The following is a 26,995-nucleotide window of genomic DNA, read 5'->3' on the forward strand; positions in this document are numbered from 1 at the left end:
AGGGTAAATTGTTTGGCCCTTGCACAACACAGAAAGTTTTCTTATTTTCGCGGCTTTTACATAGTTGCTCCTCCCAGACTTTCCAGCTACTTTCTCCGACTTTCTCCCCCTCACCCAAGGGTGCTTTATTACAATTTAACTTTTCTTTTATTGCAACATTCTTGTTGCCCCTTGCGTTGGGGCTTTGTGGCTAACCGGGCAAGGACTTACCCACCCAACAAAAACCAAAAACAAAAAAAAAAGAAATACTCAAAGCCCAAAACCCAAAACCAAATCCAAAAACCAAAAACCCAAAAACCAACGCCAAAGCCAACGGGTGAGGCACATTAGCTGCTGGTCGATGGAGAGGTGGGTGGCAGCCAATGGAGCCTGATTATGTGTCATATGGCACAAGCCAAGAAGTTGCCCCTGGCCACAAATCTTCCAGCCAGAGATGTAGTTCCACCATCATCTCATTATATTCAATAACCAAATTCTTGGTTACAAAGAGGGTATAAGCGACTCGTGGATTTTAAATATTATCATATCGATTTAAATAAGGTATGATATTCCAAGTTTTGAGCAATTAAACAAGTTTTAAAAATGTAACAAGGATTTTAATACGAAAAATTGTTAATTTTGGACAAACATTAAAATTTTAAGCTATAAATGCCATTTGATGGAGAATTTTATGACATGTCGTTTACCTATAAGGATTTTTATACGATAAATTCGAAAAAGATGACATAGAAAGTATTTCAAAGTCGTTACCCATACCTATAGTCTCGAAACCATTTTCTTCCCTTTTTTTTCCAGCCACCAAGATTTCCATTCTGCATGTGTGTGAGTGCCGGCATCTGTGTTGTACATTGCGGATATGTGTGTTATGGGTTTCCTTTTATTTTATACGTATTTCACTTCATTTTGCCGCTGTATTGTTGTGTCCTACCACCTTGCTCCTGTTCCCTGTCCCTTTGGCCCATCTTCGTCCCTCTTTCACTTATTTTTTTTCCTGTATTCTGGCTCTTCTTGCTTGGGTTCCTCCGAGTTTTTCTTTTGGCTCATGCATATTTGAAATTCCCTTAAAGGCACTTTGGTTGTTCAGTTCTTTCTCTTCTTATTGTTGTAGACAATTAAGGTCAAGAAAATAGTAAAGGACGAACATTTTTAAAATTGAAACTATTAACCTCTTGGTTACACTAAATTAATTTGATTGCATGGTAACAATACAAGCTTACTTTCAAATGTTACAACTACTCCTATGGTGTTATGGTAACACTTAGTTATTGCAAGAGCATGGTTACACTTAATCATTTGGGGGGCATGGTAACACTATTATTTTGGACGCTTCTGTACGAAAGTGTTTACTGTTTGCGAGTGTGTGTTGGGTGTGCCCATCTCTGTCTAACTCACGTGCCCGCCCTTTATCATTCTTATCATCATCAAGCGTTGACGGGCCGTGCCATTGTGGCGACCTTAATGGTCAAATTTAGGTGTGCCTGTGTGCGTTGTTATCCATGTGTGTCTGTGTGTGTGTGAGGGGGTGTGCTTGGGAGTGTGCGATTGTGATATCCTTAAACTGCAATTCATGCCTGTTCCAGCTTTTCGTGCTTCTGCAATTGTGATGATGGCGCATTTTTATGGCCAACGAAATTTAATCGAGTTTATCGCATTTATTTTTTTTTTTGCCTTTCTGTGTGTGTGTATGTGTGTGTGTGTGTGTGTGTGGGCACTTAAGACGTGCTTATTAGTCCTATTAGTAATAATTGCACTACCGAGCAAATTTAGTTGTCTTGTGCATCATCATCTCCAACTCTCGACATTCCACCATCCACATTTTGGCTTATTTTGTGGCGGGCACTTAACTTCTGAAGAAGTGGCGTTGTCCTTGCCACTGGAAATCGGGTTTCTGTGGCTTTTGTGTGTTCTTCAACTCCGGCTAACTCACCTCCCTTCTCCCTTCTCCTTTTACACCAAACCAGCCTCCAAGGACCTGCATTTACTTAGCTATTTAGATATTTATCTTTATGGAGCAGTGTCCAACTGACTTTTATATGCGAATTAATATTTGAATAGGTTGCACAGCCAACTGTGGCTCTAAAAAGAGATGGATATAGAGACTAGAGAGAAAGAGAGAGAGGTGGAGCGGAGGGACATAGATTATGCCCAGGATAACTGGAATTGCCTGATGAGCTCGCATATCAAACGATAATTTGTACCATTTATCCACAACTAATTTATTGGGTCTCTTAATGATGTCATAAGCAATAAATATCAAGTTCACATTCAACCGGGCTTAAACATTGTCGGGGGGAAGCGATTTATTTTATTGCCTTGCACCAGGACATACCAGCTCAAATTGGTTACAAAAATGTACCCACTAATATTTATTAAATTCCTCTAGCTCCAACATTAAGCTCAAATTTCTCATCTCATCTCAGTATATTTATGATGTCAGCGAGTGTTCAGTGTCAGCAAGCAATTATTACTAAGTTTAGAAAGTATTTAGCCATGACCTTCTCTCATTTTATTTCACATTTTATAGCATACTTTTGCGATTTAAATTCCAACGTCCAACATCAGTGGACTTTCTCCGAGCCGGAAATTCTGGCTCCCTCTTCGTTTATCGCCTCCTTTTACACGTCGACAATCTGCAACTATTTCCAAAACATGACCAAATGAAAGGCTGGCAAATATTTTGCTAAGCAAATTGACAAACAAGCGGGGAAGTTAAAGAAGTGAGTGGGAATGGGATAAAAATAAACAGTGTGTGCGATGTTGGACATGGAAATAAAAATTTAAAAAAGAGTCCGAAAAAATAAAGATTGGAAGGCATTGTTGTAAGGTTTGGGTAAAAAATATATGACCATTTGGGAAAAATCAACAAGGTTTTAAATTTATATAAACAAGTTCACGATGAGTTGTCAATATTTAAAGTAGCTATCTATTTTTTTTAGAAAAAGTGCTGCGGATATTCCTAACACCTATTGCTCCCATTTAGACCATATATAGAATATTAGATTTAGGGGCTTAATAAAATATTTATGAAACCACATTTATAATTATTAGACATCAACAAAAAATCTATAAAAATACAAAAAACTTATTATTTATTACTTTTATGATTGTAGAAATGAGTTTGTATTTTTGTTGTATTTAATACATAGTGCTACTGATAATCTTAACGACTAATTTTCCATTTAGGAGCATATTTATAATATTTGATTTGGGATTTTTGCGATGTGAAGTGTAAATGGGAGTGTGGGGTCAATATGTCTGGCGGGCAAAGAGGATAAACCGTTTTTGATAATGGAGTCAAGGACGCGCCGGGCTAAATTACAAGTGGGTGGCGAGACGGTCGAGATCAAAGCTGATGATAAACTCCCCAACAAAGACCCCAAGGAAACATGCTACTCTCCATTTTGTCTTCATTTTGCCCATTTTGCTCACTTTGCGATTTCCATTCTTTCCTCCCTTCAGACAGCCGTCGGCCATTTAATTGTTTGTCTTTCTGTTTGCTTTGTATCCGCCTTTATCTGGCCACTTTGGCATTGTTTTATGGCCGCTGCCCTCCCTCGCAATTTTTTCACATTTTTTCTGTGCTTTTACTTTCCCGGCTTTAATTGCATTAAGCGCCTTATTAGATGGCTCAGCAATTTGCATTTTACCTTTTGTCAAATGTTTTGCACATCGCGTAAACAATGGACTTCAGAGGGGTTGGGCGGACCAAAAAGGGAGGCGGTCTTAGCACTTTTGCAATTGAAAATGCCAGGCTGGTAATGGCTTTTTTCGCCTGCGAACAAGTTGGCTTTTAATGGAGCGGCAAACAAACTATTTGCACTTGTATTTAGTGATTAATTGAATGGAACACGGGGAATAACACAGCGACAATATAAGTGAGTCAATAAAGGAATTGGTGAAGTAAATGAAAACAGCTTTGCTTGAATAAAGTTTACTGGAACTTAGATAGTATAAAAAAGTGTTCTTTAAATTTAAAAGAATTTCCTGAAATACATTATATGCCATTCAATAGAGGGTCAGACTGCTTCTCTGTATAAAAGAGCATGCGAATGAAAGATTGATTATGCACAAAAAAACAAATATTTTATGATCGAAATTATTAAATTTTCTACCAATTTTTCTAGGGTATCTGGTGTGCGACCAAAGAAAGGCAGATAATTTATGACGCCAGACAGAAGTTCTTCTTGATTTTCGCATTGTTTTGGTATGCAATTAATGTTGTTGGTCATTTGCAATTGGCCATCGGCCATTGGCAATTTTTTGCCGACCATTTCATAATTTGCCAATCATTATTTATGGACGCTGCATTATTCCCGCTTGATCCTTTTGCGGAAATTAAAAATATTTTCTCTACCGTCCGTCGGTTTTTTCACTTCTCTTATTTTTAATAATATTTGTATTATTTATTTTGTATTGGCATTGCGGTCGTGCCCGGACAGGTGGCCATAAATATGTTTAATGAATCGCACAAATCGATAAACCGAACGCTGTTGACAAGCATCCAGGGGCTTTTTGGCCAGAAAGAAATAGGCAAACATATAAATAAACAAAAATTGCACTTCTTGCACGCAAAACTAAATCATCTAGTACAGATAGAATAGTGTCGGCCAGGGGTAGTGCAATTAAATTTATTGAACTCCAATCAATAATTCAATACCAGCTCTGACCGCAGCTCAACTGAAATTTAGGCATGGCATAAAATAAACAAAACACGAGATATAAAAGAGAATGATATTGTGTAAATTTGGCAAAAGAACTTCACCGAACTTAATATACTAATATCTTTTGGCGAAGGGTATAATCTAAACATATAAATAAGCAATCAATTTTTTTCAAACATTCTGGCAAAACATTTCTCAGGGACTTTTGATGGATTAAATTTTGTAAATTTACTTCTAAGAATTGGTCTGGCTAGAATCTATAATTTAAATATGTCAAACGGTGGTAGAAATCATACAAATTTTCACACTCTTTATAGTTTTTAGCCCAACCATGTTATTTCGTTCCACAACCTGCTATTTTATCTTTGATCTCATCTTCTTGTGGTTTATTGGTTTGACTTCTAACCAAATTTGGCTAGAGAACGTATCATATTTTCGAGAATTAACACTCGGCCAACATGTAGAGCCTTAATTGAATTTCTGTTTTTCTCAAAGTTTATTTTTCTGTCTCGGTTTTTGCATAAAGCTCGTTGATGGATGGATGACTGCAGATCGAGGATGGAAGAGAAGAGGGGGTTGGTACACAGAAAAAAAAAAGGACGTTCACAATAAAACATTAAAAACAGCTTAAAACTTAAGTTACTCAGTAGCATTTGGGTTTTGGTTTTTCTAAAAGCGTTTTAATTTAAAAATGTTAAATACAAAATATAGCTTTTATTTAACATTTTGAAGTTAACACGCTTTAGTAAGACTATATAAAATATATACTATGATTATTGAAGGCTAGCCAAACTTTTATTGTGCATTCTTTCGAATATTGTATGTGTTTAAGTTTTTAAGAAGATAATATTGGGAATGCAAACTTAAACTTAAAAATTATTAATTTCTGTTTGTGTGTATGAGTGAAAATTTGACAAGCGAGTTGGCAGCTTGGCCCAGTTAAATGACCAATGACCATTAATTGCCAGCAACTGACCACCGATCCGCCTCCCTAACCCCCGATGCCACGCCCACTTTTCGGCTGTATTTCCGAGATACTTTCAACCGTTGGCTTTGACTTGATTGAGTTGCCAGTAGACGAGACGGCATAGACAATATTTCATGGAGATGGATAAACCCAGAGAAATGGCAGAAATGGGGAGTCACATTGAGCGATGTAAATACTATCTTCGTTTTGGCAGAAAGGGAAATGAGAAAGGCTGTCGTCTGTGTTTGCCCCTTTTTTGTGGGCTAAAAAATTGCAATGCTGTCCTTAAATCATTTACATATATGGCAAGGTCACTGTTTTGGGTGGGTTTTAAAGGGGGTACAGGTGGGCGGGGACGGGCTTTCAATGGACCCATAAAAAATAGTTGCGTCCACTTTGAATTATTCACCAGCAGGTTGGCCAAATCAATTTGAAAATCCGTTTTTTATCCATTCTTTTTGTTCACTTAAGGCGACGGAGTGCCAGGGTAGCCACACTCACTCAAAAGCGTTAATTGATGGGGCGGATGGATATAGGGTTACCAAGGGTTGGTACCATTAAAAACTTTTTACAAAAAAATAATAAATTATTAAATTAAAACAACTAATAAAATAAGAAATAAATTGGAGAATATTTTTCACTAGAAAATATTATACGTATCTGAACCCAAAAATTTAAAATTGGGGTCACCAGTTGGTGTATATATCGTACTTATGTTTCCTGGCAATTTCATTTTCAGTTTTTTTGCTGTATTAACTTACTAATTTAAGACAGATTTCACACATTCAACCAAAATGAAAACACATACGCTGCACGACAACCCTCCTTAATACCCAGTAATCAAAAGGAGAAAGTATGAAATCAAATTGAAAACCCATTGGCGTGGAAATAATTTCGATTCCCTTTTACCTCCTTTAATTTGTTGGCCCCATTTGGCACTTACATCTCACAAACACACCCACACACACATCCACACCACTTAACCCCCCCTAGCCATTAACCCATTGCCTCTGTGTTGGAAACTTTGCTGCGTTTTCCCTCTCCCCCAACCATACTATAGTTGACCCAGTCAATTAATAAATGCTTTCACTTTGGCTGAAACTCTGATTTCTTCCTGCTCGACTTTATGCTCCGCTGACTTTGCAGCAGTTGCATAAAAAACGGATAAATATGGCAGCAAGGAGCAAGCAGAATATCATTATTACAGCATAATAAAGCGTAAATTTTTATTATATTTTAATTTACTCTCACCCTTTGACTTCTGCCCACTCCACAGAGTTATTTTACTCATTAAGTTAATGTGAAAAAAGGTGGAAAAAAATGTGGGGAAGGCCAGATGAAGGTGAACGAAGGTGGATTAAGAGCGCTTCAAGAGGTCAACTTGCTGCGCCCCGCGGATTCCAAGTATCGGAGAGAAAGTGTTTGAAAAAGGGAGCAAGAAAAAAAGAACCAAAAGTAGAAATTCACTCTAATTAATGCTCCTGCGTAATAAAGCTTACGAATATAATAGATACTCTGCCATAAGGAAAGGGAAAAAACTATTTTTACAATCGGAATTAAAATTATAAGTTCTTATGAAATTCTATATAATTATTATCCCTGCGTAATAAAGCTTACTCTGCCATAAGGAAAGGATAAAAAAAAACTATTGCCATAAAAAAACTATATTGACAATCGCAACTGAAATTGGAAATCTTTTTATAAGTTTTTATGGATTAAAAACACCTCAACAATTAGACAGAGTACAAAACAATGTTTTTTTAAAAGATTAGTTACAACAAAACAACAAGTAAACAATTTCCAAACTCATTTTTAGTAATAATTATTTTTGATTTAATTTAATAACTCAAAAACTTATTTTGTTCATATTACAAGTGCCACAAAAAATTGGATTGATGTAAGTTTATTCCACCGTCTTTAATCTAAATTGTTATTTTTTTGATATATTATTTTTACTATTTAATATTCCATTATTTTTTTTAAAGCTTAAAAGAGCATCTGGGATTTGTTGTGTTCCATTTGCTCTATGCTAGAAATTAGATTACGTATACGTATGTGGCATTAGCTTCATGAAATAATAATTGATGAGGGTGGTCGCCGGTGACCCAGTGCTTTTTTTCGACAAATGGATCCAATGTGGGTGGGTGGAGTGCTCCTGACGCACACGCAACATCCAACAACCAAAAGTTTTATTTATAGCAGCTTCCCCTTCAGGAACAAAAACCGAACCGAAAAAATAGAAATAAAACGAAAAAGTTGCCATGGATCTGTCGAGGACAATGGAAATATTAGCCGTCGCTATACAAAAAAAAAAAAAAAGAAGGAAAACACACAGATATACGATACACAGAAAGTGATATATATCTAGTTATGTATGTAGAAGCAAACAAAATCAAACTTTGTAGCCGGAATTTATTGCATTATTGAGCAGTGCGCTCAGCAAGCCCTAACTTTTTTTCATTGAATTGAAATTTGCAATTTAAAGGATATACAGTAGATACCATCTGACTGGCGTAATTAGGTGTCTATACAGACTGCTGGCAAAAGTGAATTGTTGATCAACCCTTTTGGCCTCTAATGATGCAATGATGACCTCGCCCCGTGGAGTGGAAAACCCAATTAAAATGCAGCTAACAGAGATTGCTTGATTTGGCCTGATTATGTTTCTGGCCACTGGCTAAAATTAGTCGGATGTGAGTATTCAGTAATTATAGCAGTTATGGGGCAAGGGAAATGCCTTGATTTACATTTATTTCATTTTCAGTTCTATTCTGAAATTTTGATTATCGGAGGAATAAAAATATTATTTTTATTGGAAGTATGCTAACAATTTTAAAACATTGTTTAAAAAGCGGTTGTAACAGACATAATTTTACTTAAATTTGCATTTTATTTAAAAATATATTTTATCCTATGACCCATGAAATTGTTTCTAATGTAATAAATACATTTTCTTGAATCTGCTGGAAAACTAACAAACCTCTGTTAGCTCTTGATAAGCTAAGAGGAAAAATTGGAACAATAAGCAGTTATCAAGCTCGAGTTTTATTGGTCCTAACGATGTCCTAGTCGCCGCTGCAGTTGATCTTCTTGCAAATCCTGCCAGCGAAGGACAACAGTCAACAGTTTCAGTCTGCGTTAAGCCAGAGATAGGACAATGCGATGGAGAAATGGAGCAATGAATATGGCACTGGGTGCAAGATGAATTGCTGGAAGGCGAAAAGGATACTAGGGGCAGGGCAAGGAGCAAGGAGCATGGAGAAAAAGCTGGCCACTGAGAAGCTTTGATAATGACTACAAAGTCCACTCTGAAACCATGGACAACGAACCACGGACAACGGACAAAGGACAAAGGACATTGGTTTATGGCGTCAGCGAATGTATCTGTATCAGCGAGATACGCGCTGTGCAACATATTGTGTAGTTTTACAGCTTGCCTCGCCTTCGCATCAAGTTTATTTTCCCCTTAGAAGGAGAGAAAACACTGGGTATATTGGTGTCAAATAGAACCCTTTGGATTAAATGTAAATGGTTTCACTAGAAATAAGTAGGGTTCTTAAATCACTTATAAAGGTGGGCAAATAGATTTGTTCTGACAACCATTTAATTTTTTTAATGCGTACTTTTAGTTTTATAAGTGATTTCAAAGCCACAGCGATTTTTGTAAGACACACCTATATTATAAAAAAAAAACCTAAAATTAAAAAAAATTTAAAATAGAATTATAAATACATATCTAAGTTATAAGCAGAAAGTATGGAAGCACATTTAACCATAAATATGAAAATACTAATAAATATATTTTAATATTGCTTATATTTTCCCAATACTGAGTATCTTAAAGTCACAGCCACTCCTTACTTGTATCTTTTTAGCTGCTGTATCTTTTTGTGAGCCGTCAAGTTTGACGACAGATTGACGCCTTGTTGTGCGTTAGAGTGTGTTTCTGTGTGTACGTTAACCGAACTGAATTTCCCCTCAGAGCTATTTCCTATTTTTAGAATTGCCTTCATTTGCCATTCCTGCTCTTTGCCATTTATTTTCCCTTTTTTTTGTGGCCCGGACAATGCCCGGGAAAGGATCTCAGACATAACTTGAATTTTTAATTTAACTGCCCAGTTTTTATTTGCGTATGTGGGCCATAGAAAGGGCCCATAAAGAGAGAGAGAGTTAGGGAATTGAAATTTGGCCAAGTTTTTCGGATGAGTGTCAAGACTTAAAGGTATAGCATATGGTCTTGTTTTTAATTAACTTTAATTTCAATAAAAGTAGATATGAATCTCTTAAATGAATTAATTTAACTGTAAAGGGATTTCGCTAAATTCATCTCTTATTTGGAGCACTCAATGTCAGAGCTTCCATATGCACGGCAACATATGCAGCTCGTATCTGAGCGCTGTCTGCATATTAAAACGCTGTCAAAATGGCACGGCTAAGTGTCATTTCGTTTGCCAAAGCTCACTCTCTCTCTCTTTCATGCCATTTTGTGCTGTCTCTTTCGAATGTTCCAATCACCCGTCTCTTTCTAGTTTCTGGCTATCAGATGCACAACTCACACATATTACGCCTAATTACCATGGGCAAAATCCAGATTCCGAGTCCAAAATTCCGATAGCTCACTTTGATCGCCTGACAATTTTGCGGCTGCAAAACTGACGGTTTCTGGTTTGTTATATTCCCACTGAATTCAGGCACATCACACGAAACGATTTGCCAGAGAATGCAGGTATTTGAAATTCATCTATTAATTGCCAGCTGTAATTGGGCATTTAAACCAAAATTAAGCTTGCTGGCCATTTAATCGTATTATGTATTGAAATTCCTGATGTGTTTGCTTCCAAAAAACAGTCAGTAATTTAAAATTTTTGAAGAAAAAATTGAAAAAGTTTAACAATACTAGAAACTTTTGATTGGTATTTCTTGATTTCTTGTGTAGTTTTAAATATACAAACTAAAGTTACCATTTAAAGTGTTTTTGATTAATATCCTTATGTCCCCTAACTAAAATGCATATCCAAATAAAAATGTTCAAAGAGGCCCCCATAATATTCTTTTGCCCTGGAGCATTGGCAGTTGGTAAATTAAAATTTTATTGAAATTTCTCCCCAGATCGTTTTCATTTTCTGCCGCAGAATGTGCCAAATAATCTTGAATTTTTTTTGTGTGCTTGTGTATGGAAAAAGTACAAGGACTCTCTCTCTCTCTAAGGAATTGGCCAAAATGATGAAGAAAATGGCCAAGAGAATGCGGAGAAAGGCAGAGAAAAACTGGGCCGAGGGCTTGGAATCGATTTGGAGAGATTTTTTGTTTTTGTTTTTGTGTTTGTAGCGTGGAGACAGTGCGAATTCCTTTACCTTAATTAAAAAAGTTTACAATTTCTCCTGGCACTGTGACAGCCCCGCCCACCGACCGCCCCTTTTTCCTGCCCTGTGTGTATATGTGTGTGTGTGTGTGCGTGTATTTGTGTGTCACATAATAAGCCGGGAAAGTGCGTCGAAAAATCAACTGCTAAACAATGAGCAGCATCTTTCCCTCTCCGCCATTTTGCTCCTTAAAAGCCTGCGGGAATCAGCTGCCAACTTATTTATTCCTTATTTTTCTTCATGTTTTATTTTATTTTTGCTCGCTGTTTCTGGCGTCGGCTGGCAGAAAGTTTTAAAATAAACTTGCGTCATAAAAATTTGAAAAGTTTCGCCCAGGCACGGAGAACAAAAACAAAATATGCGTTAATTTAAAAGGCAACGAGGGACGAAATGGGGCGAAACGAACCGGAATGGAACGGAAAGGACTGGCAAGAGGAAGAGCCGAAGAGCCGAAGAGACGAGGAGACGAGCGACTTTCGCAACATTTGCTATTTATGCCCAAGTTTCGTCGCGCTCAAAATTATTCTAATCAATGTTACTACACATGAAAATAATTACAAACAAGGTGGTAAAAGCCCGCAGAAAATTTAAATTTCCTGCTAAAAAAGGGTAAATCCTTGGCTAAAACACTTTGTTCCCAAATTCATATTAGGAACATTTTAAAAGTTTGCAGGGAGAGAAAGTTTATGGTAATCAAAGTATTATTTAAAATTTTCCTTGAGAATATTTTTTTTATATGATTATATTATTTACGTTCTGCATGAAATTTATTATTAAATAAAATCAAATTTACGTTCAAACGGTTATTAAATTTAATTTTAAGGACACCCAAGTTTATTTTAAAGCTTGGCTTTTATTTGTTTATTACTTTTATTTATTTAAGTATTTGTATGGAGTTTTATTTATATTTCTGAAAACCAATCAAAGTAAATAAAAAAAAATCTTAATATAATTGCCCAATAATTACCATATTTGTATTTTTATATTGCGTGTAAATATTATTTATGCAGTCTAAGATTGTCGAACTTTTAAGATCCAGGCAAGCTGTTTCTTGCTCCATTTTTTATGGCAACTGCCGCCTGCCATCTCCATCATCGTTATGGACATTTCAACTCGTTTTCATTTTATGATCCGATTTTGAAGGTCATAAAGCCAACATTTTTTCGGCAACAAATCCGCTAAGACTTATTCACTCACCCCCACATTCTCCCCCACATTCACCCAGTACCTTTTGCCCTTTCTCATGCGGAGGCTTTGTCTTGGCCAGAAATGCGGCGCGAATGACGAAGAAACGCATTAAAACTGATTTATTGCTGCAGATAAGTTTGGATTTATATGCCAAAGTCAGAACGTCTGCCCACCCACATACACCCACACACACAAACACACACTTTTCCCCGAATTTTAGCCCTGAATTTGGGCAGAGTTTTCCCAGCCATAATCAGTTGGAATTCACCCCGCAGTCAAATACAAAACCTCTGGCACATTTAATTAAGATTTAACCTTTAATTACGATTTAAAAGATTACAATGTCAAATTCACGCTATCATCTCTCTCTCTCTCTCTCTCTCTCTATTTATCGGCGAACCCACTTTGTGCCACTCCCCCATAGTCAGACACTTTCGCTGAGAGTGTTTGTCGATACGCGACCACAGGAAGGATGTGATTACTTCGAGGGCGTCTCGATACGCATCCATTGCATATCATTTTCTATTGGCCACACTCAGAGAAAATGTAACAGAAATTGCAAGTTAATTGTAAGCCAAAACAGAGGCCATTTAATGTAAAAAAATAACTAAATTAAAACTTTAGAGAATTTACAAAACCTAATAGATATATATAAGAAGTGTGGACATTTTCTTCAAGTGTATGGTTGTTAAAAGTGCTTGCGATTTTCCGATTTTTCTCCCTTTTATGTCTCTCCATTCTTTGGCACGCTAATTATGAAAGCAATGGGCGTAGCAAACTCAATGATGCTAGCGCATTATCGTTATCGTTATCGCAATCGTAATCGACCTTGTAATTTTCCCCAAGCATAATGGAGACATTCATGCAGATTCCAACAAAAAAAGGAGATTGGCTGAAGTGTGGTGTGTCGTGAGGGGATTTTCTTTTTAAATCGGTGACCCCGATGTGATGTGAATTAATAGTAATTTATCTAACTAAACATATTCAAAATACTGTTGTATTTTGTACAGCCAATTGCGTGAAAAATAAATTCATTAACTTTACGAAAGGCAATGTGCCTCAATCAAACTTGATTTAATATTTTCTCCGGTAAACGAAAAAGAAAAGAAAATGCCTTAATGAATTGTTGTGTTGTTTAAAAGCTTAAATCGATTTTGAGCTGTTAATTACATTTTATTATCCAGTATTTTGCTGTTGACTTTAATTTAATTTTAATTATGAAATTTTCATTTCATCGGCTTCGCTGATAAAACTTCGCTGATAAATATTAGATATCGTTGTGTAAAACTTTTCAACATTCTGTGTAAACAAAACTGAGTTTGTTCATCCTCCACAGGCTTCCTCATCTTATTTTTCATTACGTTTTCCTTTTTCCACTTTTGTGGACTTTTGTGTGTATGTTGTTGGTCTTGTGCTCGTTGTTTTTTGGCGTCATTGTTTCGCTTAGCGATATTAAGAGCTTTTGTTAGGTCCGCTAGTTTGAAGGAGCTTGCTTGTCTAACACCTCTCTCCTTTAATGCACTCAAAAAAAAACAAGTGGAAATGCGCAAATAATGGATAGTACCACAATTAAGTTGTTATACAGAGTATATATTTAGACAAAAAAAAATTATTTTAGTTCTAAATAAAATATAAAAATGAATACCTCAACCTTTAGCACTATTAAAAGTGATTTTAAATGTCTGATAATATTAAAAACAAAACGAGTCGATGCTATCTTTTTGTCCAGTGTAAAACCCACTTTGCCACGCCCCCTTTTTCTGGCAGCAAGTGTGTGGGCGTTAATATTCATTACAATGTCAAACGCAATATCTTGGGACAAACGCAGGGACATGTTCTTGTCGTCCTTTATCTGGGCCTTATTCCACTTCCTCGTCCACGCCTCTCCGCCTTTTTCGGCTTTCTCCACATCCTGTTTTCATTCGAGCTTTGTGGGCTTTGCCTTTGGCTTTCTCCTATTTTATTTTACTTTATTTATGCCCATGGTCGGCCTCCGAGATGCCCTCCCATAAGTTTATTATTTATAATCTCACTCAAGTGCGACACTTTTCTACGAGTGTGCTTACAGTTGTTACCCCCCAGCAACCCACACTCGCGCCCAACTTTTTATGTCCGCCCTTCGGCAATCAGTTTATATTTTGTATGGTTTATTAACAATTTGCGCTCGAAAACAAAACAACACGGCAAAGTTTATGCTTTATGGACACACACGCATAGAGGGCGCCCACTGGGCCTACTTTAATGACCGCTGCTGTGGCTCCTTAAAAATATTGTCGCATCAGCGGAAAGTACAAGACGAAAAAAATGTTTTTATTGCATTTTATTGTTGAAGACATTTTCACTTTTATGCTTCGCATAAAACCCAGGCAAATGCTTCACTTTCTGCCCCTCCCCAATAACATTCAGCATTCTTCGAGAATCCAAATTGAATTATTCCATATTCCTACAAAAAAAAGGGGGCCCTTAAGGTTGCTCCAAAGTATGTTTTATATTAGCCAACTTCAAGAAAATTCACCAAGTGTTTAATTAAGTCATCGCTTTTTACAAAAATTACAAACATAAATGTTAAATTATGTCTACTTTATTTCCATTAATTTAGATAACACAAATAGAACAAGCAACTGAAATTTCCCATAGCTCTTAAATTAATAAATGAATGTAAGGAAGCTCTAATAATATTGGTGCATTTTTTGCCCTATTTCATTTCCTATTTCAATTCAAACTAAAACTTGTACTAAGCTGATTGCAAAAATTGCATATTTATCATCATCATATAAAAATACATTATATAAGCTTGGAAAGGGATATAAATGTGCAGTTTTGTATGTGTATTTGCCACAAATTAGTGCAGTACTTCAAAATCAATCTGTTCATAATCTGGTGAAATTCCATTGGCAAATGCGATGCCAACATGAAATGAAAATGAAAAATTACTGCAATCGAAACACGAGTATCTAGCAAATGTAAATGTGTTTCTTTTTTCTAAATAAGCCCATCAAAATAAATCACTTTAATGGCAGTTGACTTCTCATCTCAGCTGGATTTAGACAAATGGTGATATAGTGCAAGGCCATTTGCCTAATTATAATTAATTGACTAGCAAAGCAAATGCTGAAAATGATGGTAGCTTATTTTCTTAAAAGTTGCGCTTAATTGTGTATCAATCGTTCCCAGCCCCACTAATCGATAAATCTAAGTGGTCGTTTAATTACCCATTATATATAAATGCTCCAATTACTTTTGAAAACCATTATGATTGGTTTTTTTTCCGATTTCTGTGCTATTTTTTCCACTTGCATTCAGAGCTATCGATTAAAATCTATTGGTTATTGTGCTGTCTGGATAACAAAGGACTGAAAACTTATCGATTTTCGATTTGTGTGCGTGTGTGTGTGTCTTACATGTGTGGCAGGCATTCAAATAGCGGGCAACAAATGTCGTTATATTGTACACATGCAAAGGAGAGGGAGAGAGTGGAGCAAGTATGGAAAGTGGCGGGGAGGTGAAAGAACAAAGGTCAAAGAGCAACCGACGCCTGCTTAATTTCCAAAAAAAAAATAGAAGGGAAAGCTGAAAGCAGAACGAAGAACGAAGAAGAGCAAGGATAGTAGACAAAAGGAAGAGAAGGAGAGGGGAGGAAGGCTACAAAGGGCAATGCGCTCAGCCGCCTGTTGAATGTCAAAAGTAACGGTATACAGACCTCCACTTTGACTGCAAATGACAATGGAAGCCATAAGAATGTGGCTGTGTGGGTGAGCGAGTAAGTTTGTGTGTGTGTTTCTGAGTGTTAGTGGGTGAGTGAGTGAGTGAGAGTGAAGTTAACGGAGTGTCGGCATTTGTGAGTGAGTGTTGGTGTGGTGAGAGTGTGCGGGTAAGCGGCGGAGTGAGAGCATTCCATTTGCCTGTGTAATGCAATTTGCTAGGTTCCCTCCTCTTCTTGTTTGCCCTTCCACTCTTCCCGTTCCCTTTGAATCCTGTTCTTCTCAAAGGACATATTTTGGCAGGTCCTTTAGAATCTTTCAAACATTAGAAAACCAACAGTTTATATTGCCAATATCACTGTTTCTTTTTATAATTGATTGATATTTGGTTAATTGTTATTGTATAAGATAACTATAATAAGTCATAACTGTAATATTGCTCTTTTATTAACAAACTCTTAAACTCTTAAAGCCTTTAACTTTAGGTGCAAGCAAAATAGTTTTAAAGCTTTTATTAAGCCTTTTGCTCTTACTCTGATTTTAGTGCAATTATTTTTATATACAAATTTTTGACAAGTTTCTTTATCAAATTGATTGATAGCCAGGGTATATCCAATTTCGGTACGCTAAGAGCAATCTTTCCTGCCTTAGCGCCATGTTGTCCTTGCTAAACAGCTGTTCGCCTGTTTATGTTGTCGTTCCATCCGCCTTTTGTGTTTTTTGGGCCGCCACAGCAACTAATTGACTTTCAATGGAGGCTGCGCTCTCTCAATTACACTGCATAACTTATTTAGGCTTATGATGTATGGTACTATGTAGTACACCGCGCACACATTACCCACACCCATTTACCGGCCGAAAAAAGTTCGTTTTGATTATGGCCCGCAAAAAGCCTGCAAAGTAGAATGTCTTTATTCAAAAAGCCAAACTACATGACAACAACGGCGGCAGGAAAACGACTGAACAACAACAAAAACGATGACAGCGACAACGCCTGCAAATCCTCTAAGCCACAATATTTACTGTGATGGCACAGTGGGAGATGTGGGTCAACACAAAAAAAAGAGGCGGCAATAGTAGAAACATGAAAATGAAGGGCAACAAAAAAGAGGAAAATCCAGACTTCGCGGTCAAGGGTTCGACGAGCTGCTGGCTTTTCTTATGAAGTACAGAATTTTGTTGTTTAAAACATGAGCTTATATATTCTCAACACATTTTGTATGTATTAATAAAATTTAGTCAAATGTAATTTTTGTATTCTTTTCATTTCTGTTATAATACAAATTATATATATTAAATAATGCTACTGTTTTTAACCTATTCAAAGTAGTTTTTATTTTTTAAATTGGACAACACTGCGCATGAGTTATAATTTTGTTTGAATATCACTCATACGCACTGTTGTATTTGATTCATGATTATTTTTAACACTTTGAGCTAATATATGTATAATCTTTTTTTCATGGTCAAATTTTTTCTGTTATTATTCATTGCCTTTGCTGACTTGTGGTATTAACAATTTACTTATGGTTAGTTCACATGTAAATAAATAAGCTAAGTAAATAAATAATACAAATTTAAATGTAATTCATCAGATTCATTCATTTACTTGGCTCTAGTCCAATATACCTTGTAGTTTTCACGTTGAAATGTTTTTTTGCGAGAAAAAAAGTAAAAACGTAAAAAAAAAAAGCGGGAAAGCTGAGGAGGAACAGCAGGGCAACAAATGATGATGGGGAAGGGGACGGGTACAAGAAAGGGATGAGCAAAAGGCGGCTCTGGCAACAATGCAACAACTAAAATTGAAAGGCAGACAAATAAGAAGCGACGAGCAAGAACATATATACGGAGGGAAAAGGGATGCTGAGCAACATGATAAAGGCACAAAAATCAATTTCTGTGTCAATTTTTTCTTTCTTTTTTTAGGCGCCGCGTGTGAAGCAAGTCGGGGGATATAAAAAAGTGCGTGCGGTTTGGTGAAAAAAGAAAAAAATCGAAAACGAGGGGCGAGAAAACGGGGTGGGAAAACGGGATGGGAAAACGGGGTGGGAAAACCGAAGACGAGAACCGCACAAAATGCCGTTCATATTTCAAAGCAGTTTCGGGAATGTCCTTGGATTTGTCAGAGCTTTTTCGCCGAGGCGAAACAGGAACCAGGAATTGTGTAAAAAGGGCAAAAACACAATTAAGTGCAGCCAACGCATAAATCTTCTGTACAAAATAAGTCGCCAGCAATTGTTATCGATGAACCGATCGGAAGGCCAAAATAACTTTAAGGAACTGCAAGGTCAGTAGGGAAATTTGATATAGGTTTCAGTTGATATTTGGCAAGAGGAAGCAGGGATTTAGAACTTACTAGTTTAGCAATGCAAAAGTAAGGGGAATAATACTAATAATTAATAGAATATTACCGATAAAAAAAAACAAATTCGTTTCTTAAAAATTGATCAACCAAATAAATTAAATTTAACTACATAATATCGAGTAATACCTTTGTTAGACTTAGAGTATTTTCCATTTTAAGAGATATCAAGAAAAATGTTGCTTTAAACTATTTTATAATAAACAAAGCAAAATGTTCCTTTAAATGGAGACATAAAATCCCGCAGATTGGAGAACATAAACCCCGGAAAATGCAAAATTCCTCCTTCAGAGGTAAATTGCGACCATCAAACTGTGGGCGCACACTGGGTGGGCGTGGCCCGTTGAGGAAAAATATTGCTGACAAGCCAAAAAGTGAAAGAAAATTTACGAACGAGTGTATTTTGTGTGTTAGTATCATATATTTTGTAGCCAGTATTTCGTATTTTGTAGTTTGATGTTGAGTAGTTTTATATTTATTGCATTGTTTACCGAGCACAAGGCAATGACAAGTCGGCCCATCTACTGTTGCCACGCCCTCGCTTTTGATTTCGAGGAAAGGCGAGCGGCAGTGGGTAAAAGGGATTTTCGATGGCAACTAAGTCACAGGTTATTTATGTGAAAGTCTCGTTCTGTTGCGTGTCTTCTCATTGGATTCGATTTGGCGCGAGTGCTTTGATTATTTTACAGCCTTTTTCGCTTTGATTTTTCGCCCGAATTTCCCGACCCCCCAGATTTCTTCACCGGATTTTCCCGGGTTTTCTTGCCTCTCTCAAGTGTGCGTTTTTGCTGCAGTCTAGCCGGGGGAAATTTATGCCGACATCGCCTATATTTATAGACACCTTCACCTGTCTTGCCAAAAGTCACTCACGAAATTAAATTTGTTGCCGCCTGCATCCCTCTCTTTCTCTCAACTGTTGAACCATCTCTTTCTACCAGCTCCATTGCAACGGTAAGAATAAACAAATTTCTTTTCCTTCTCTTGTTTGTTGTCTAAGATTGTCAACAGATTCTACTCGAAGGCATTGTCAATTATTAGCCTTTACTCACTTTGCGCTGCCATCGATTCGTAATGTTGGGAAATGGAAAACGGGGAAAATGCCAAAGAAACGGGTTTCATGGAAATGGCGCAATATGGTTAACAGTTATGTGAATGGGCTATCATTACGGTAACAAACGGGAAAAATGTTTTTTCTTGATTTGACATAAAAATGTTCGGTAGCTTATAAAAGCAAATAGTTGTTCCCCTTAAATATAGATATTTTCTTAGAAGGAAAATCACATTCATAACTGACGTTCAAGCTCACTTCTTTTATAAAATGTAAAGTATGCCGAAAAGTTAAAAAACTCCATAAAATGAGATTCATAGAGAAAAGTTTTCAATTTCACTTCATTTGCTTTCACTTGAAAAAGTTTTTAAGGCGGGTGGAAAATAATTGGAACTGGGTTTTCAAAAGTTTACAACATATCTGTGTATTGCTACACTCTACAAATTTTCTTTTTTCCCAGAAAACTCCTCTCTTCTTTTCACTTACTTGTTTTTCTTATGTGACACCATTAAAAAAATTTGATTACCTTGAAAAAAAGCAAGAATCTTAAATTGCCAGGAATAGCAGGAAAAGTAGGAGTAAATGGAGAGTCAAATGAAAACAGAGACAGAAACATGTCTTTGGCAAATTAATAAATAAAATCCCAGAAATCTCTTGGGCATATTATCATCGACTCCCTCTCTTTTGGCTCTTTTATTATTTATTTTATTTTATTGTGCACTGCATTGTTGACGAAACGATGTTTTCGCCAAAGCCTAACATGTATGAACATTTTGCCAAAAGCATTTCGTTGAAATTTTATATTTGTTTTTGCCTAAAGAAAAATAAACACAACATTTAATTTAATTAACGCATTAAATCACAACATTTGGAAATAGCAATGAGATTAAACATAACTTATTAATTGAAATTCTTTATGGGCTTATAAAGGTTCAAAGTTATATGCATGAAATATAAATATTTTCCCTGCTGTCTATTTAAAACGTTGTCAAAGCAAAAATTTGTTTCACTTTAAATGCAAACCGATAAAAAAAACCTTCAAATAATATTTCATTCTCTGCACAAAGTTAACCAAAGTTAACAAAATAAACCAGTGCTAATAAGCGAAGCGGAAATTTAATTTAAGATTGAGCGGATTTAATCTTACGCTAAGACACAAGAATTTTGTCAACAAATTCAGTTTTAATTTAAAAAACATTAAAAATATTTTTATTAGGCTCAAACTCATTTTTGTTTTTGGAGATGAAATGTACAAAATTAAATGCCCAATTTTACACTTTCTTAAAAGTATTCAGAAAAAGTATTATAGTAAATTAATTTCCATTTACAATAAGTGGGTAAAACATTGGTACTCTCTTTAAAATACCAGCAAATTTAGTTATGGATTAAAAAGAATCTCCTCAGTTGGTAAAATTTTCACATCATTTAGTGAAAACTTCCATTTTATGTCCGTATATTGGAATAATTTAAACTTAATTTAATGATGAACACATAAACGCAAATTAATTTGGCTTAGTCTTGTGGGGCCAGTTTGATTATTTGTAAATTTCGTTTAAATAGCCACAACGGCGATGGCAATGAATTTAAATGAATTTGAAGTTTGGTTTTAAATCGTTTCCAATCGAATTTTCCGCATTTTCCGGTAAAATGGCTTAACCCCTGCCGACCCTCCTCATCCTTGCAATGCAAATATTTGCCGTGTCACAGAGTTGCAAATATTTTGCAACCGGTTAAAAAAGAGAAGTTATAGTAACAAAAAATAGATAATAAATCCCAGCGAAGGACAACGGGTTTGTTGTTGACTGTTGATTTTTAGTGGTGATTAATGCAATGTTAGTGTGCTGGTGTGTGTGAGTATTGAGCAATTTTATGCACTTGCTGCTGGAATTTTCCTTCGTGGCTTTCCCACTCGTTTTTTTGTTGTTGTTTGTTTTCTTTGTTGTTTGTGCAGCGCACGGCTTCATTAATTATTTATTTATTTGGCTACTCACCCGCAGTCGCTGTAGTTGTTGATTTTGTTGGTTTTGTTGACTTGCTGTTGTTTTTTGGTTTGTTGTTTGAAAGTTGCCACAAATCAATCAAACGCTCGACTCGAATATATATAAATCGGTTTGTTTATGGATCTATATATATTTAAGTATTTTCCTATGGAATTCTTTTGCTATTTTTATTCTTCTTTTCTTTTTCGCTTTTCACGTTGTTTTTATTAGTGCATCTATAATTTATGCCACAAAAATGCATTACTATTGTTTCTCTCGCTGTATGTAAATTATTAAATTTATTTCATAATCCATTTTCTCAAACATTTATTCATTGCCTCGGTCGTTTTGTTTAATCTGCCATTTATGATTTATGTAGCCAAGGAAATCAGAAAAAAATAAAGGAAATTTTTCGAATAGCCACAAAAGCGATATTAACTATAATTTGATTCGTCAATTAAATACAAGTGTAAACATGGTGTTGACTAGGTATCTGACTTAAGTAAGCAACTATTGAATACTGTTTTCTGAGTCTCGTTGATAACAATTTAAATTAAATACTAAAAGGGGACTGTTCTCTCTTCTGTTGAATATTACATTTAAGCCACCTCAAACCAAATAAAATGTTGCAAAAGAAATACAATTCCTAGAATAAAAACTGGCTGCTTAGCGGCTGTCATTGCTTGCATATATCTAAACTTTGGACTGTAATAATAATAACAATAAGCACCGCATGAAGGTGGCAAATATTTATGCACATACATCGCCACCAAATGTAGGTGGCCAAAAGTGAATTACACGCAAATTACAAGCGTTAAGAATAATCAAAGCAATTTTAATTTAATTTCGGCCGAGCAATGCATTTTTCAAACGAAAAAGCCTTTTGTTTATGCCATAAAAACGATGAAAAACGGCCGAAAATGCTAAACAAAATGGTTCATGAATGAAAATCCTCGGCCAGAAGTGAATGAGTGTCGCTCTCTCTGTCTATATATTTTCATTTTGCCCATTCTCAGGCTGATTTGTGTTTTTGTATGACGCTTTAAACACATTACGAAAATCAACAAATAATGTTTATCGATTACATGAACAGTGAGCCGTGTGTTTTTTTCCCACATTCCGTGACGAGTTTTCCTATACTTTTTTTCCCACATTTTTGCTTGCTGACCGAACGGACATTGAGCCTTTTATTCAGCAGCGAATCTCGCTCCTTTGAGCCAATCAGATTTGCATTAGCTTCATTCGAAAGTTGAGCCACTCTCAATGGCCAAAGGAAAATGGAAAAAAACCAAAAGGAAAGCGGCAGAGGAAAAGCCAAGAGCAAGTTAGCAGTAGCTGAAAACTGGCATTGATGGCTAGCCAACTCTGGGAATTTTCCGTAAAAACCACACTCAAAAAACTGCCAAAGCTATATAAAACTGCTTGAACAACCTTATCAATGGAAAATGAAACCATTTTTCCTAATTGAATTTCTTTAAACATTTTTAGCCATGTATTAAACTATTTAATAGCTGCCTTAACTAAGCCATAAATGTCGCACAAAGTCCCCTTGCCACCAATTAAGATGGACTTTATCGTATAATATCTCGCGTTCCTTGGCACAACCTTTAATGCTGCAATTTTCATAAATATTTTCAGCATTTGTGCAATTCGCAGACATTTGGGATCGCAATGCGCACCGCAGCTGCGGCTCAAGCGGCGTATGTGTAATATTTCTAATGCCCAAAAAGGCAACGTTCCCCTAAGCGCTGCAGCTGGCCAAATGAAATGCGCTTAAAATGCTCCAGCGCACACACGGCGTATGAGCAACATTTTTATAATTATGCGACGGCAGCTGCAAGTTAAACACGCCAAATGCAATTAAGTGCTTCTACCTGTGTTTTCTTTTTTTCGTCTTCTTTTATTTTTATTTTTTGACACTTTCCCGCTTTTCTCCTTTTCTTATGTTTTTCGGTTTTTTTCTAGCTTGCCTCTCGTTTTCTTTTTCGTCTTTGTTTTGTTTTTTAATTAAAAATTGAAACTAAAGCGCCCAAGCAGCTTAAATATTAAACAAGTGAACAGGAATGGCGTGGGGCACTGTCGGGTTAAGGGCTGTGGGGGGATGTGGAAAGTTGGATGGGGGTAAAGAGACGACCCATGCAAAGACTATTAGAAATGCTTTTCGTAGGCGCCGGGGGGCGTGGCCGGCGCGTGTGTCAGCCAGTTTTTATGGGAAAAGAAATTCCGTTTTATGGGAATGCATACTTTCAGGAGTTGGCGAGTGCTACGTTTACAGGGTTTAAGTTGGGTCTAGAAGTATTTCGCAAGCTGCTCTCTATTTTCCGGCACTGAACGCCATGGTTTTCTGCAGCGTTAAGAAACTTTAAAGATCTATTAGTCTTTGCGAGATTTAAAACTCTAATTTTTTAATTTTTTAATGGTTAAAAGCTGGCTTTGAAAGTCAAACCAAAGTTTTAGAATAACAGATCACATAAGTATTTAATTTAAACAACACTAATTATGTGAGAGTTCATCGTAATAATGTTTAGTATAACAACATCACTTCCTTATTTGAAAAAATTTTTAATAAACACTTTTTAATCATTGAAATAATTTTGCAGTTATATATTTTAAATTTCTAGCACTTCTAGCATAAATAAAAATTTAAAGCAATGTTTTAAATTCCATTTGACTAAATCAGGCGAAAAAATACTTTGATATTACAAAGGAATTCGTTTCAATTCTTAAATTTCAGATCGAAATACATATTACTTTCAAAAAGTATACAACATTCAAAATATTAAATAATTAAGCCATCAATGCCTAGCCCTTAAAAATATAATTATGAAAACAAAGCAGCCTATTGACAATGTTTACAATCCCTCTTCCCTCTACACCAAGCTCAATTACAGGGTACATTTCAACCTAATCCTTTAAACGCCCTAATGGCCTGATGCCCGGCAAGCATTTGTAATTAATTTGGCACGGGCACCGGCTTAGTTTTTTGTTTGTCGAACAAAGCAAATCGCCGGGGAGCACACACATGCAACAGCGATGGAGGGAAAGTCGACGAAAAATCAGGCAGCAAAGCCAGGGGAAAACACTGAGGTGCGACTCAAACATTCGGGGAATTAACACTTTAAGCCCGAATGGCTCCATTCCGGGGGCAAACAGCAAGCGGATTGAGCCATGGTCCATTCCCACAGCCGATTCTGTCTGATTGCGGCCAGGTGCTAAGCCGATTTGGCTGCTGAATGGGCTTACACTATTTAATTTGCCATCAAACTGCCTCCAAAGGGTTTGTGTTTGGTACGTGTCTGCCACTTTACTATAAAATCATACGAATTTTCAAATATATTTAAAATAACTGAAAATTCGTTGTTGAACTGGGTAGAACATGATTTTATACAAAAATACAATTTTTTAAACAGCTTATAGGAAACTAAACAATTGAGAAATAATACATATTTTGACTTCAACGATACATTTTAGACTGGGACCCAATTATAATTTCAATAATATTCATTGTGAAAGCCCTTAACTCTTATTTGTTACCTTTTTTGAAACACAAATGCCAAAAATAATACGTACATATTTTTTCATCTTAACTTTACAGTGAGATTGTAAAACTTTATTGTGGAACAATTTAAAACAGGAAACAAAAACAGCTTAACAGCACTCTCATTAACTTTTCAAAATGTTTTTAAAAGACTTTAAAACCATATCTTTAAGGTCTTATTTGTTTTTACCTTTGAAACAGAACGAAAGTATTTAAACTCTTAGAGGTAATTCGCAATCTGTCCTAAAAATACTCTTAAATGATTTCATACATTTAAATGTAAATATATTACAATTGAAATATATGCAACAAATTTTTTAAGGCATTTGCCAAAACATACAAGCTGCTTAATAAATGTTTAGGAAAATTCCCTTGGGCTTTATATCAAAATAATAGAACATTTGTTATGCATTTACAACGACTTTTTTTTTTTAGAATATTTTATTAACTATGAATTCAAATGTATTTTTTAAGATAAATGTGTTTAAGCACTTAAAAAAAATTTAAAAACTTGAACTTTTCCAAAGCAATTACGTTTTTCATTTGATCACCGAAAAAAAAGTGTAGCCAAAACTCACAACAAGAATTGTACTTTATTTATTTTAATAATTTCGAAACTGTTTTTTTTTTTTAAATTTTCTGTTTTGGCCCGCGCCAAATGACAAGACGACGAGAAATTTTCCCAGATTTTTCCCTGGTTTATTCTAGTATTTTTCGCTAGTGGAGCACGTCGTGCCGTCGGCGAAGCTGAACGAGAACTGAATTCAGAATCAGAAAATGCGTTGGACGATGCCGAAAAGCGAAAAGCTAGAAGCGAAACGAAGTGAGTCGAAGCACTACGAAAGGAGAGCGGGCACCAGTTTCCCGCTTTTCCGATCATCTCGCATGCGAGATTTTTTGTGGCGCGCTGGGAAATTCTCAGGGCGCACGGAATTTCCCTTGTGACGCAGCGAACGAAAGCGAATGGGTGAAGGTTCGGCTGGCGTTTTCATCTGGGCGGGTTTTCTATTTAACTTGAGAGAGAGCATCACTCGGTCTCGTTTTCCTTGGCCAAAATGTGGGCCTACCTGTTGCTTAGCAACTCGGCCAAAAGCAGGGAGCTGGGAGCTGTGGGAGCTGAAATTTCGCGGATTGACTTGGGGTAGGTAGTGAAGAACTCATTATTTTATTGTCGGGGTGCCAAATAAAAGTTCGACTTTCGTGGCTCTGGCAGATGTTGCCAATAAAAGAATAGAATCAGGTAAATAATGATCATTTTCTAAAGAATTTAACAACTTTAACAACTGGATTTTAACTATTGTTTTAAAAATGTACCTTATATGATTTAATTAAAAAAGTTTTTTAAAACGTTTTCGGTACACCCAGAGAAAAAATCAAACTATTTTCGGTACTGATTTAACTCCGAGGGGTGTTGTTTTTAATCTTAAATTAAAAATAATATGGAAATTTAAAATTTTCCTATTGGATAAACCGATAACATATGTATGTTAATAATAACAGTATCATGTTTTTAGTTTATTTTAAGTTAGTTTTAATTTTGAAAAACAACGTAACATTCAAATATTTTAATGTTTATTATGATTTAAAAATAAGTTTATAAGCTTGTACTTTTAATACTTCATTTTCAACACACTTGTTAAAATGTTGAAGAATACCACCCAAAGTTCAACGAAACAGAACAAAATATTTAGAAAAAAATACAGATTAAATTCTCCAATACCTTGCTTAATTATACAAAATTAAATACACAATAACCTGCTTTTCTATGCTTTTCTAATTTCCGCATTAAACTTCTCCTACTTTCTTCTCTCATGTTTCTCTGGAGTATTGTCAGCAAATGACTTGGCACTTAATTGATTCGAGTGCGGAAAATACAAGACGGGGAGCACTTGAATGGTTTATAATTCCCCAGCTGGGTCTCCGAATTACAGATTGCAATTGATTGCCAACGTATCTTGCCCCTCTCGAATGCTATCATCGGACGCTCATTTACATGCGAATTTGCCAAATGTCATTTGGATATTTTGACAGTCGAAGGCAGCTCAAGTGAGCATACGAAAACAAGGAGCCATATGTTTGCACAGGCAGGCTAGTGGGAGGATTTTTCGTTCTCTCTTATTTTCCTGTCTTGACCCTCTTCAAGTGCCATGGAAAGTCTGGCCCAAAATGACAAAAGCTCAAACAATTT

At 36.0% G+C, this 26,995-nt stretch overlaps 1 protein-coding gene across 14 annotated transcripts in view; it reads right to left on the reverse strand.

Annotated features, from left to right (window-relative positions):
* LOC128261131 (uncharacterized) overlaps window positions 1–26,995 on the reverse strand; it is an 88,663-nt gene that overhangs the window by 52,201 nt on the left and 9,467 nt on the right. For 2 of the 14 annotated variants that reach the window (XR_008268216.1, XM_052994617.1), the window contains exons 1-2: window positions 25,386–25,596; window positions 21,282–21,626 (exon numbers count right to left, since the gene is read on the reverse strand). The exons of 3 other annotated variants lie outside the window; for them this stretch is intronic. The gene's annotated coding sequence lies outside the window, so the exon portion shown is untranslated. Of the gene's footprint in view, window positions 1–21,281; window positions 21,627–24,803; window positions 24,819–25,341; window positions 25,601–26,995 lie in introns of those variants that run through there. 9 more of the 14 variants (XR_008268218.1, XR_008268217.1, XR_008268220.1 and 6 more) reach the window with 9 other exon arrangements.

The sequence above is a fragment of the Drosophila gunungcola genome, assembly GCF_025200985.1.
Source record: "Drosophila gunungcola strain Sukarami chromosome X unlocalized genomic scaffold, Dgunungcola_SK_2 000056F, whole genome shotgun sequence".
NCBI classification, from domain to species: domain Eukaryota; kingdom Metazoa; phylum Arthropoda; class Insecta; order Diptera; family Drosophilidae; genus Drosophila; species Drosophila gunungcola.